The sequence below is a fragment of the Coturnix japonica genome, chromosome 18, assembly GCF_054131305.1.
Source record: "Coturnix japonica strain WE chromosome 18, WE-NBRP24, whole genome shotgun sequence".
NCBI lineage: Eukaryota > Metazoa > Chordata > Aves > Galliformes > Phasianidae > Coturnix > Coturnix japonica.
The window spans coordinates 12,665,842-12,680,067 of record NC_140680.1 but is presented as its reverse complement, the minus strand read 5'-3'; the positions used below and the strand labels follow the sequence as shown (position 1 = coordinate 12,680,067).

The 14,226-nt window shown below is 44.3% G+C and overlaps 1 long non-coding RNA gene across 5 annotated transcripts in view; it reads left to right on the top strand.

Moving 5' to 3' along the window:
• Positions 1-14,226, top strand: part of LOC107320432 (uncharacterized) — a 181,692-nt gene that overhangs the window by 153,714 nt on the left and 13,752 nt on the right. For all 5 annotated transcript variants that reach the window (XR_014935474.1, XR_014935476.1, XR_014935475.1 and 2 more), the window contains 6 exons: positions 1,898-2,125; positions 2,642-2,789; positions 4,797-4,926; positions 7,765-10,232; positions 10,949-11,504; positions 12,077-12,174. This is a non-coding gene — a long non-coding RNA (uncharacterized LOC107320432). The remainder of the gene's footprint in view (positions 1-1,897; positions 2,126-2,641; positions 2,790-4,796; positions 4,927-7,764; positions 10,233-10,948; positions 11,505-12,076; positions 12,175-14,226) is intronic.

Genomic DNA, 14,226 nt, shown 5'->3' with positions numbered 1-14,226 from the left:
CTTTAGTTAAAGCTGGAATCCATCCTTAGCCATTGCATCCCACATGTCTGTTACAGTCTCATATTCTCTCAACTAGCATAGTTCAGATCTTCAGTTGGTTTTTCTGTGCTCAGCCTTTTTCTCTCTCCATCTCACCTGCTGTGCTTGCTCTTACTGCAGAAGTCTGGGGGGCAGATGTGTGCTGTGTTTTAATCAGCAGCTCCCTGCCCTTAGACACCTTCACTCTGTTATAGTGTTGATCCTGTTATCAGAGTTAATAAACAATAACAATAGGAACCAGTTATGCAGAGCAAATTCTCAGGCTGCACTTACATGGCCAGAGGCGCTCAAATTAGCTCTTTTTCAGCATATCCAGATACCTCTGTGTTGTGCTGTAGTCTGCGGTGCAGACATCCCTTGACACCGCTGTGGGCTGGATGTACTTGCCTATGTTTTTGCAGCATACATGAAAATGCAGTATTAGCCCATGAAAGAGGAAGGAGGGGGTTGGAATGGGGCTGCATTGGCTTTCAGCACTGGACATGCTGTCTCAGATCGTTGTTACTGCAACCATTTCATTCTAATTCATCCATATCAGCCATTTTTAGGTCTTCTCAGCATTTCACTCTTGCCATCAGGCCGAAGAAGGCTTTGGCCATGCTTCATTATGCTTGGCTGGTGTCAGCATAGGAGTGAGTGACACTGTTATCCAAGTCTATCTCTCCACCACAATGCAGACAGCCAAGCACTGTTGGCCCCAGTGGATATTGCTCAGCAGATCTTTGTCAGGCTTGTTCAAACAAGATATGTTACCATTGACCTAACAGCTAAAAGTTCACGCCTCTGACTCTGAGATACTTCTTGTCTTGGTGTCATTTGTTCATTGAAATAATTGGTTGTTGTAAGATTATCACATTAAGAGGGATTTTTGTTTGTTTTGAGAAGAATGGCATTGTTCTTAGTATCAGATACTTGGTAGGTAGTTTATTCTCTTGCTTCCTATTCCACTGTGGGTTTGAGTACACAAAAATCAGAGAACATAAACCTTGAACAGATCCAACTGCTATACAAACCTCCTCTTGTCTTTGCCAATTTAATTCATTGCTGGCTATGCAGCTCAGGCTTCTTGTAAGTGAAAGGTGCCAATCACACAGAATTAAACAGTGGTTTTAAACAAAGCCAACTCACCTGTTTGCTGGAGACTTGAATCAGACCACCAAACAGATTTGCAGTTATGCCTAGACATGAGCCAAAGCCACGGAGTCCAGATCCAAAACTGGCTTGAGGCTCTCAAGGTCTCATCTGGATGGACTCTATGGCTTCTTAACATAAATCATTGTAGGAGATGAAAGAATAACATCAGATTGGACCTCTGAGGCATGACAGCACATCCAGTCCTGATTCAGAGCCACCACTGAATAGGACCTAACCAACACCTCATTCACTGGACAAACAAATTTGCAGGTTTTGTTCTGATTTGATCTATTTTTGATGACTTCTGGGATTTACGTTCCATTGCCTCAGTTCCCAGGTCCATATGAAATCCTGGATCAGTCCAAGCATTGCACATCAGAACTGATGTTGGCCCACCCTAATTTCACAATGATTCCTTTACATGTAGAGCAGAGTGTTTTTGGATCTGGCATCCAAAATAGCTGTTTCTCTTAACATTTGTTGACTGAATTCAGGGGAGCTGGCTGTGCTGGGAATTCAAGGGGAAAGACTGCATTTCATGAGGCCTTTCTTTTTTTAAAGCAAGCTTCAAAACTAGTATTTACTGTTGGGCTGATAAGCAGCCCTGTGCATTTAATGTGCCCCCCTGGATGTCGAGTTCTGATCTAAGACAAGTAACAAAACTCATCTTCCAAGGCAGAGGCACAGCACACTGAGCAGCCAACTGCATTAAGTTATTTTGCAGGACATCTCGGGAGCCAAGATCCAGTCTTCTCTGTAGAAAAGCTGTGAGAGATCATCGCGCTTCTCACAGAGCAGTTTGCCTTTGAGTCTGCAGTCCAACATTTCTGGGATCCATCAGGAAAGATTGGCAACCAGGCACCAGCATAGTGCTGGAGGGTGGTAGCCATCCTGTAAAGATTTAATTTCTGAAGCAGAGTGACTTCATGGAGCCAAGATGCTGTGTGGAAGGGTGAGCACAAAGGTTCCCCCCGAGCGCAGGTCAGGCATGTGGCTATAGGTCTGTGGAATTTTAGCATTTCCGACTTGAAATTCTTGTTACTGAGCTTTCAAATTTCCTTTCAAGTTCCTAATTGCCAACAGCCAAACCAAACTAGTTTGAAGCCCTAAGTCTCTCTGTCCATCCACAGCCTAGCAGCATTGCCAAGTGATATTCTGTTACACCACTTAGGGATAGAAAATAATTTGCGCTTCGATGTATTTCTAGTTTTAAAAGATGCATTTCTTTAGGTTTTGTTTTTGCTTTTTCGTCCTTCAATGTGTTTACCTCCGTGGAGCCCCTTGCCATCAGAGATCAAGGGCTAATTCTTTCAGGTTACTTTGTGGGAATTTAGGTAAATAAGTGGGTATTCCCATAAATCATGTTTTTCAGAGGTCAGTGAAAGTGCATGTATCTCCATTGCCTCTGGAGGGATTTTTAGCCTTAGCTTCTTGATAAAATAATTAAATGCTCTTTTGCTGACCAAAGCTCAAACTGTTCACCAAATCATTGCACGTTTTGCACGGGACTTTGAGAACGAGGCTGCCTTAATCCCATTCTGCAAAGAGTCTGTGCTGAAGACCTTGGCTTGAGCTTGAGTTGTGGGAGGAAAACAGCAGGAAACACCACGCATGAGGTAAGTTCACAGACTGGGGTGCTCCCTGCCTGCTCCCAGCAGACATCTCTCTGCTCCCCACTTTCCCAGCACATCTGTGTGCAGGGCAGTCACACTGCCTCCATGCAAGCACTGCACCCCTCTCAGCCTCACCCCACTTGGAAGCATGACTTCCATGAGAGCAGACACTTTTAGTGTGAAATGGAAAGGACCTGAGTGCAGATTGAGGACAGGGAGTATGGAGCAAGGCATGCTGTCTCCAAAGCGAGGAAAAAAAATACAGATGTAGAAACAGGTGTTCAGGATACGTCTTTCCCACCTTACATCCCTGTCCAAGCTAATCCACATTTGAGGACACAAAACAGTGTAAGCATTCCTCTTTCTCCCGATACAACTACATTCATTCTTCCATCCCACAGCTTTCAGCACCAGGCGTATTCCATCCACACAGAGCATAGCTTGCATACCTCCTCAACCACAAACACACATCCTACTCATAGTCTTCCATGCTTGCAAGCACAGAGCAAGTGGAGAATATTGCACTTCACTTAGATGTTGGCCATTGCTCCAAGGTGTGTGTGGTGAGCAGGAGATCCTCCTCGTCACTGCTGGTTCTCCTCAGCCACACTAAATCAGACAGTCATTGCTTCTTCTTTTTCAAAACAAAGTGATCTGTGAAATAAAGGGAGAAAATGTGATTCAACACCTGTCATAGTTACATACAGGTGGTTACCATCTTCAGATGGAAAAAAATCTGTCAGATCTCATGCAGGTGTCACTCACAAGTGGGTGTACTCACTGCATTCAGGGTTCCCCTTGGATAAAAGGCAAGTTGTGATTGTTGTGGGCCATCTAGTATTCTTGCTGAGGATGTGAGTACATTTTGATACCAAGGATGCAATGGTTTAGACTTTGGAATAGAATGGTTCAATTGGAGAGTCCTCTGGGTGTCAGACATCAGTGCCTCTGCAGCTCACAGGGAAGATCTGTGTCTTTCTCTACCCAAAATGGTGAGCTCTAAATCCTGATCAGAGTGTTTGGCATGAGGTTGCCATACCATTCAAATTAATAGAAGTAGACCATGACTGTGATTTGTTCTTTTTTCCCTCTTGTCTGACAGATGCTCAGATTTGTACTACAGCATTAATAAGTGTGATTAATTCTTTGTGGTCTGGAGATATTGGAAAGTAGGTATCAGTAGGATGTGCCAGGTGAGGAACTGTACCATTCATAGTGTTGAGTGAGGTAGAAGGCTGCCTAGAGCCCTTGGGCTATCGGTTTCTTATCACGGTATCATTAACATATGTACTTATGTCTCCCGGAAAAGGCTGTGAGATTAAAAATGCCTTTTATGATGCCATACCTCCACACTGCAATGGCAGTATTGCCTCTGACCTTCAATAGATCTGAGGCTTTTCTTGCTTACATGTTTCTGTGGGATTTTGGCAGTGCTTATGTTTACAGCATACCCCAGAAAAGCCACTTTGGGGCACAGGCTTAGTGGAAATGCTCTCAGCCATTTCTGCCATGACTTTTTTTTTGCATGTTTTTGGGACACGGCAGATGTGGTCAACCCCTTCCTGTTCCTCCTGAATCCAGCAAATGAGGAGGGAGGCTGGTATTTTAACGCTTCCTCCAGGCATGTTACCTGTCCCTGTCCATCCGGGCCTTGGGTAGCCTTTCTTTACCTCCCAGCTGTGGATCTGTGTAGGCACCAGATTATTTCAAGTAACATTTCGGATGGACATGAAAAAGGAAAAAGAACTAATTTGGTTTCCGTGGAAATGCTGTCTTTGTATTTGGCCCTGGCTGCCAGGCGTGGAAGTAGCTGTGAGATTTGGGCTGTAACAGGTTTGTAATTCTATTGAGTGATGGTTGGAGGGATGCTCTGAAGCAGTTCACACATCCTCACACAAACCAGTTTGCCCATTCTGCTGGCATCCAGTACAGCTGCTCAGGGGTCTAAAGCTGTTCTGGAAATCTGCAGCCAGTGAGTCTCACCATTAATTCTACCATCTCACCCTGCAGATCTGACCTCTTTTAAGAGTGATTTGATGTTTCTTTAAGCAACACCCCGTCTCTATGAAGAAATGCCAACAGAGGAGAAGTTTCAGGCTTGCTATTTTTATTTAAGCTGTTGGAACAGTATGGACATAATGTAAGTAACTGGACCAGCCAACAGGGTGTCTGTCAGTCAGTGACTCAGTCTTCAGATCAGACAGATGCAAGCCCATATAAATAGGTTCAGCCCAAAAGTCATGATAATAAATAATTTATTTTCATACATTTTAAAGCACCAGATACAGTAAAGTGAATGTTTTCTTTGGAAGCAGGCATTACTGGTCGGCTGTATTTGCTTCCCACACCAGCAATAACATGTTCTGAATGAGTGCAGGGAGACTCCAACCACCACTCTGCCAGAGCTTACTTGATGCTAGGTTGAAGGCAGCTGAATCTTAGGAAGTCAATCTGAAATGAATTAATGTGCTGTCTTGATGCACATGGCATCAACAGGTTTGCAATCCATCACTCAGAGCACTAGAGATCAAGTCAGCCAGGTGGACATTGAAAGAAATCTGACTTTTAATGTGCTTTTTTTCTGATCGTTTATTCGTTGTTGTAGGGCTGAGTCATGCACAGCAAATGAAAATTGTCCCAGGACATTTAAAGATAATTTTTGGGCATGTAAACCACCATGTAAAATCTAGGAAAATACAGTCATGGCAAAACAAATCTCTTTTCCATTCAGATGAGATGTGGAATCATGGAAGCTCAACAGGGAATATTCATATGGACACTGTCCGTCATCCAGACTCCTTGGTTGGATTAGCTTGCTATTTCTTATTGAACGAGTGTTAAGGGAAATTAACTAAGCATCTGTCTAAAATACTGTTGCCTCAAGTTGAAAGGTGCTTTGAGATCTTAACTATGCTATCAGATTCATCTTATCTCGGCCTGCAGTCTCCTAAACACATCACACAGTGTTATCAAAGAAGACCTCTTAACTTCTTAAAGAGTTGCTTTGGGCAAAACCATGGTACATGCTCACTCTTTGCTTTTCAAACTAGACTTCAGGATGGGGGATAAGAAGAAAAAAAATGAGGGGAAAAAAAAAAAAGAAAGAAAAATATTGAGAAGAAAAGCAAAAATGAGACTCTTGTCCTTGGCCATACACAGTCCAGGCAGGGTTGTGTGGGATGGTCACTCTGCATTGGTGAGATCAGGGTGGTCAAGGAGAGGACACCAGCATGTCTCTCCAAGGAGTCTGTAGTTGCTCCAAGAGCAGTCAGTTCTGTTGCAGAGCCATCCTGAATGACATGTGAATGGAGCAGATTATCCTGTGATGTTTTAGGGTTGATATCATGTGGTCATTGAGTAGTTGAGATCCTCTTTGGTCTGACTCAAACATCTTAAGTGTTGATATTCTCAGTGCTGGGTAAGATTGAATATAGGCATAAAAACCCAGATAAGGTTTCCAGATGCTTCAAATGCTCAGTGGAAGTTCTGTTTGGAATAGAATTTATCAGTAAGCTGGAAATGATCTCGTTAGGAGAAAGGAAAAAATAAAGTGTATTGTGTCATAATGAGCATATTCTATGATAGGTGGTCTCTCCATCTGTCAAATAAACCCTTACCCATGCACTTATCCTTGACTACAAATAATATGAACTTTCATGGAAATCTTTAGCCCAGAGCTGTAATTAATATGATTATTTAGAAAAGTTTACAAATAGTTGCATTTTTTAATTTTATTTTCAATGCCCTCTAGCTGTGCACGTATTGTATTTGTGTGATGAAGGAGAAAATACCAACTGCTTTTCTCGCCCAGCTCCCAGTGTAACTTGGCAGATGCCTGCAGCATCCTTGGATGTAAACCTGGGGTCATGCACACCTTATTTGCAGCAGCCCTGTTCACATATTTGAGTTTATAAATGGAGACATTGATGTATTTCAATTTACAGATCAAATGCAGCAAGTTTACTAATAAGAAGTGAGAAGTTTTTTGTGGCTGCTAACTCCACAAACTCCGAGTAGGCAAAGTTCTTATGTGTTTGTCAACAGCATCAACAAAGGTCCATCAGGTTGATCATCATAGAGACTTCTTGTCTTCCCCATGCAGTCTGCAGTTAGTTGTGCAAGTAACCTAACAGAACTGATGGGTGAGAAGGAACATTTTTTAATAGCCATCACTCCCTCGGGTACAACTACCCTTCCAACACCTGCAAGGTCTAGCGAGCTCCTCTGCCAAGGAAAACACCTCTCTTCAGAAGAATAACTAATACTTTAGAGTAACGATTAGAATAACTAATACTGCTTTGAAAAGTTGAGGATTAGGTTCGCATGTCCTAGATTAAAGCACTTGAAGGATCAAAGCCATCTTCAGCAGTTTTTGTTTGAGGCTTTTGGAAGAAGTGGAAGGGAAGAGAGCGTGGAGCAGATTGCTTTCATTTTAGGTCCTTTGTCAGGAGGACAAGAGGGCACTTGCAGGTTGGGGTACTGAAAAATAAATAGCAAAGCAGGTACAATCGTTGACAAAAGCTCTTACAAGCCAGGCTCTCAGGCTGGAGGCTCCCAGGTATCAAATACTTTGTCAGCCTCTGCAAACTGGTAAATAAAGAAAAGATTCTTCCACATAAATCTTTGGAGCTGATCCTCACAAAGAGTGCTTTCAGCCCGAGCTCCTACTTCAATACAAGACGGTTGTGGAAGAGAACAGTGAGTCTTATTTACACATCCAGCAGTAGTTTATGACGGGCACCATCTCATCTCAAGGGTCTGACATATGCATGCATTGCTGTCCAATTTGCAAATTCTTGCATCTAAAAGTTTAATAAGCTCTTCATTTGATTTCTTAATGTTTTTCACAGAAAGTGAACATTTTTCCTGGCAGAGAAGGGGCCGTAAGCTCTTTTATCTGCACCCCATAAAGGGCTGGGATGTCTCTTTGAGTTTGGCCAATAATTTGAAAGTAATCCAGATTTTGTTTTTCCTGCAGGTTTAAATGAAAAGTGAATGTTTTAAGTGGAGGAGTAAGAGGCACATTGAATTTGGAAATATGACCACAGCAGCAGCAGTGCTCTGGAAAAATTCAAGGAGTTATTAAAATCTTTAAAACGCAATTGTTTAGAAATTAGGCACATAGTTTAAAAATGACGTTTTGGCAAAGCTAGGTAACTTAGCCTTCCCATCATATATTACATTAAACCTCTGCCAGGTGTCCCATTGGGATGGCCAGTGCCCTGGAAAGTCCCATGGTTGCCTCAAAACCCACCAAATGGCCAGAGAGCAGCACTTCTAGCCACTGCTCACCAGCATTTGGGGGCTACTTGGTGCTGGGTTCTTAATTACTGGAGACAAAAGTGAGTTTCTGCCCAAAGTCTGGGTCCTTGGAAAGGGAAGTCTCCAAAGTAGACGAGCTCTCTCCCATGATAGTGCAAGCATCCTAAACCGAGACGCGTTGAGTTGCTTAAGGCTGAGCTGCTTCTCTCACGCTGGAGGAACAGAAGAACATCTGGTCTTAGCTACTGTTTTTCAACTGGATCATCTTGTGCCTCACTAAAATGAATGAGAAACACATGCAGGCTGTATTTTCAAAAAGTTGTATTTCATTGATGCAGCTAAAGTAGTGATTTTCACATGCAATTAGATACACAGATGTAGACAAGCAACAATTTACACACACACTACATTTCCAACGAGGCCCTACGTACATTCCCATATGCTTTACACATGCAAAATATGTGCATGGTGAGGAGGCATGGGAAAGTATTTACATGTGCAATTGTATCTTCCCACAGCAATGCCTGGGAATTAGAAAGCACTAACTTAGACAATATTTTGGATGTAAAATCTGATGACACTTTCAATTCTGTTCTGCAGGCTCCACTATAAATAACACTAATTATTAATTATGATCTGCCTACAACAGCACTTCAGCAGGCACTTCAGCAGATAGGCCAGAGACTGGGAGCTCAAATCAGCCTCATGTTCTTTTATATTCTAGAAGTGTTTTGGAATAGACATCAGTGTCCAGAGCCCATTGGAAGCATGCTGTGTGCAGGCGTCTCCCAACGCTTGATGAAGAGTGAAAAAGTGAAGAGTGATGCAGAACAGCCAAACTAACATATTCAGGAGATACAGGTCCAGATTGTGGAAAATGTTGAGGGTTTGGTTTTGTTTGGATTTCTTAATTTATCTTTACTAACGATTATGTGATCGGAAAAGCAATGAAAATGTCTTCTTTATGAAAAAAAAAAACACCTAAAAAACAAAATACAGTTTTATTGAAAGGCTGTTTTGTAGGAAGCAGGATGAGACTTTGGGAGCCTGCAAGGCCTTTCTGATGCCATTCAGCCTCCCCATGTCTGAGTTCTCCTGGTGGTGGGATGGAATCTCTTCATGTTTTTCTTCCTCAGTGCATATGATGATACAGGCAAGGTGTGGTGAGGTGAAGATGTGGTCATGGGAGCCAATAGCAGAAGCAGAATGCTGCTCTCCTAAGAAAATGCTTTTTGTCTGTTCTTTTAACATAAACAGTGTGTTCTTTAAAGAGCACACTGGGCTGTGATGTGGCTTAGAACAGACCTGTAAGAATTAAATCCTGTTGCCATGAATCTATATTCTTTAAAAAGCATGGAGAACGCAGCTGCTGAAGGTTTTGCTACTATGAGTCCAGCATGGTGAGCTTGCTCAGTCTACCAGCAGTCTTCAAGATAAAGAGCTGTGTAGGGTATTGACCTTGGGGAGTAATACTGAGCACAGCATTAAGAGCTAATGGCTGTGGTTTGAAAGCTGGGATGGAGGTGGTGTAGGATGGCCCTGGATGGGACAGAAAGCCAGGGGGAGGTGAGGGCTGAGTGTGAGCACGCTGCTGGGTGAGAGGCTGGGGGACAGGCACAGCAGCAGCTGGGCTGGGGACACAGGTCCATGAGTCAGAGCCACTTGAGTCTCCAGCAGCTGGGGGCTGAGATGCACCAGCCAGGCACTGGGAGTTACCTGCTTGAGTCCTGGCTGAGAGCTCACAGCAGACTTCCACTCCTTTTTCAAAACAGACCATTTATGTGACCCTTTCAGTCCTTGTTTCTGTTAGCGGGCCAAACAAGTTCTAAGTGCCAACATACTGAAGAAGTGGAAAAGTTAGTTTATAGAAGGGAAAAAAAGGGAAGGAGAAGAAAAACAAAACCCAAGTTATTTCACAATGTTTGCATTCCCATGCCTTAACCACAGTATTCCCAGCACGCGGATTTTTATGGTGCATCTGAGAACCAACCACAATGCTAAAGAAACTTCAAAAGGAAAGTCAGGAGGAAGAAGTGTGGAGGGAAGTCAGACGGCAAGGAGCAGAGCATGGCAGCAGCACTGGGTTTGCTGTTGGCAGTGCTTCCCACTCTCCTTCAGTCCCAGCTGGGCCCCAAGAGCAGAGGACCCTGCAAGGCAGCCTGTGTTAAGGTCATGGAGGTCTTTGTGAGTATGAAATTTCATGTTTTCAGTGCCCTTGCAGCAGGTTGCAATAGCAGGGCAAGTCCAAGATATGGTAGATGTAGCTCCTTTAAACCCCTGCAGTGATTTCTGCTATAATAACTATTATCCCATGTTCAAAGAGTCTGACACCAAGAAAATGTGTTGGGATTAGGAAACATCGTACTAGTGAGCAGTTACCTGCAGGAGACCCTTAGCCAGTTTGGCTCCTGGCAGGCTGAGCTTGCAGCTGGCTGTGGGTAAATCCAGACTAGTGTCCACGACAGCAGTAACCCAGGCTGATGTGTGCAGGAGGCACACTGAAAGGCAGCCAGATGTGATGGAGTGTATTCTGAGCAACTCTTATTCGGGAGTCAAGACTTTCTGGGAAAATTTCCCAAATTAAATGGAAAACTAATTCCTTTAAGCCAGCCAGGCATGGCTGACATGATAAATGGTGAAGAGGCTACCTGGAGTCATCACTGCCCAGCCTCTCTGTGGCTTGGTCAGCCCTGCAGCTCCTCTTTGGGCAATGACTGGGGTTACTGTGCTCCACTAAAAACATCACTTCATCCACGGACCAGAGGGAAACTCTCAGCTGTCTGGAAACAGCATAATTTTATCAAAACCAGTCAAGATGTGGCAGGGTGCATCATTGGAGAATCTGGGCTGCTGTGTTCTTTTGATTTTTTTCTGTGACTTTTTTTTGTTGTATTACACAGCTTTCCACTTGGGGATTTCAATGCCTTTCCCTCATGGTTTGTATCTAACAGAACGTATTGCTGCAGCAGAGTTCATCATCAGTGTGAGTGCTCTGTCATATTCTGACACAGATTCAATATGATTTTTGTTACATTACTGTCCACTTGGCTTCAGTAAATGTTATAGACCTGCTGTTTGCAGCACAGTCTGTCTTCAGTGGAGGAGATGGCCTTGACCAAAAAAATTAAAGACTGTTATCCCAGTTTATTGGAAGAGAACAGAAATACCTGAGATGTTCAAGAAAGCATAACTCCCTCAACTGCATTCTGTAAGCATCAGAATGGCCTAACCAGCTTTCAGAAGTGCATCCCAAACCTTCTGGCTCTGAATTTTTCTCGTATGACCAGGGGAACCTTTCCATCAGCATCACTGTGTACCTGTTAGCACTGAGACTGTACCACTGTAGACTCTATTGGATGTCTGATTGCCAGGTGGCCTTATGAACCCAGGAAGGAGGACATGGAGAATATCTGAGGATGCATAGTGTGACCGTCAGCCTGGCTTACACATCTCGGGGTGAGTAGTCGCAGCGTGCTTGCATTTAGCTGCACACAGCACAAGGCGAGCACAGCTGGGATATTACAGACTCGAGGTCGATATGCTAGACAGCAGATTTACAGTTTGCACTCCAGTTTCCATCTCAGGCACGTGGGGCTAACAGCACACATGCTCTGGGAGCTCATACCCCTCATCCATCTGGGATTCCCCATTCAGATGTACGGCAGCTCTGCAATCCTATTTCATATCTCGCGTGGCTGCAGTGCATTGTGGCTTCCCCGTCTGGGTGAGGGCTGTGTTGCCTCTGCCATTGCTCCCTCTGGGAAGAAGCATTTTATCTCCAATTCCAACTTACATATTCCTGCAGCCTATTTCCCACCCCAGCACCCTCCTCAGGTACAGAATAGTGGCAGTGGTCACTGAGCTAACAATATGTTGGCCCATGCAATGCCATGGGCAGATGCCGCAGCCCTTCCCTGCAGTGGACCTGTCCTGGTGTGGAGCTCCTTTACTCACTGAGATTTTTGTCAACACCTTAGCATTATTAAAATGTTGTTTTTAAAGTCAATTTCCTTTTCTTCTCTTTGTAGTTTATGGAGTGTTGCTGAAGAACTTCTCCCAGGCTAAAATGAGGATCAGTTCCAGGTTTCCAATCATATCAACAGTAGGATCGTGATTTATTTCTAAGGTGCTTGTGTAATTACCCATACCCCACACACACCTCCCGTTCACACTGAGTTTCCCTGTAGCTAATGAGTCTTCCCAGAGAGAAGGAGGACCGGCTGGTTCCCTGAACCCACTGCAAATGAATGAGCTTCTAAACCAAATCCAGCCCCTTTGAAGACAGCGTGTCCTGAAAGCTATCAGGCCTTGTTGTAAACACGACAGGCTCAGCTTTCTCAAACAGTGGTGGGCTTTTTGTTGTTGTTGTTGGGTTTTTTGGCCAAGTTTTGCTAGCAGCATTGTATTGATGTCCTGTTGTTTTTTTCTGCTGTTGTTGTTTTGGTCAAAGCATTGATGGGTTTGTATGGCCATTATGGCTTGTGTCATCTTGCCAGCATGTTTCCTAGACACAGGTTTCCTACACAAGGGTTCGGGCAGCAGAGCCTAAGTTACAGCCCCAAAAGATAATACTACATATTTGGGAATCTGAAACCAACCCATTCTAGAAATCTGTGCAAAAGCAAAGCAGTGCTCCTTGGAGACCTGGAGGAGCTTGGAGGGGCCACTTGGTACCTCTTTAGAGCACACAGCACATTGCCAGCCCTGCTGGAACCAGGTGGCCCTGGGCTGGGAGGTGGAACTCCTGCTGCCCCATGCCAACTGCTGAGTGGGTGCAGGCTGTGGGCAGACCGCGTGCAGAGCAGCTTGGGGCTGCTTGTGTCCGGGCAGTCTTTGAACTCTGTCTGAAGTGAGCCGTGCGTTGGCCCCCAACGTAAATTAGAGCAGCCTGGAGACTGTTACAAATTACAAAGCGGCTCTAGCCCAGAGGCAGGCACACATCTGGCCATGCTCCCATCAGGGAAGCAGTGCTGGAGGTATTACTTTGGCTGTGCCTCACAGTCGGACTTCCCTTTACTGGGGTGATCTTCTCAGAGCTGGTTATAACAGGGTTAGAGCTGGGAAGTTACTTTCATGTTTTCTTTTCTGGACATGGTAAACACAATAGAAAGTGTTCTCAGCCTGTGTGTCTGGCTTCCTGCCTGCACTGAGCCTGCTGACCACCTTTCCTGGAATCACCCTTCTGTCTCCATCACCACCAGCTGTCCTCTGGAATCCTTAAAATGATACAGGTAGTGTGCAGCCTGAGTTCAGACAGCCTGTGTGCTGGGTGTAGTACAGAGGTTGGAAGGAGGGCAGACAGCTCAGTCTGTAGCCTCACGACATCCCTTCACAGTGTGAGAAAAGATCAAGCCCTTTTTGTTTAAGCTACCTGATGAATTTTCGTGTTGCTATGAACCCTTAGTTGACTTATCTACTGTAATTCAGCTACTCCTGAGGATGATAACTCCTTCTAGTACACTTTATGACAGAGTGCATGGGCAGAAGGAAGAGCAAAGGACGGTGCTCCACAGCCTAGGTGCTCATCTCTGCTGGTGACCCTTGGCCAAGGCACTAACTGCTCACAGCTCTACTTTTCCCTTATAAATTAAACAGAAATCAGCCTTTACACTGGCTTTCTGATGAGGAGAAAAGGTTACCTTATCATTTCAGTGCCTTCTTATAGCCCAGAGCTCTTCAGCTGGCAGAGAAATGGCACATAAAAATTGAACAGAATTGTCTTTGCTGTATTTTCACTGGAATTTTAGATTATTTAAGCTAAACCACCTCTTTTCCTAAGTGTCATACTTAACATCAGAGATGACTTAAGAAGATTTCAGTGTTTGGGATCTGGATAGATGCCCCTATTGATGAATCATGGAATCATAGAATCACCAAAGCTGGAAAAGAGATCCAAGGTCATCCAGTCCAACCATCCACCTACCACCAACATCTCCCCACTAAACCACATCCCTCAGTACAACACCTAACATTTACTGAGCACATCTAGGCTGAGAGCCAGTCCCTGCTTTCCCTTCAGCCCACACTCCAAAGGGCTCGGAGATGATGCTCAAAATGCCAAAAAAACAGGGGGCATTTCCAGGAAAAGGAAGACTGTGCAGTTTTTACTTTCTCATCATCACCAGCAAGGAAATAGGTTTGTTCACATGAAGTCACTGACCACTGGACTGCACACTTA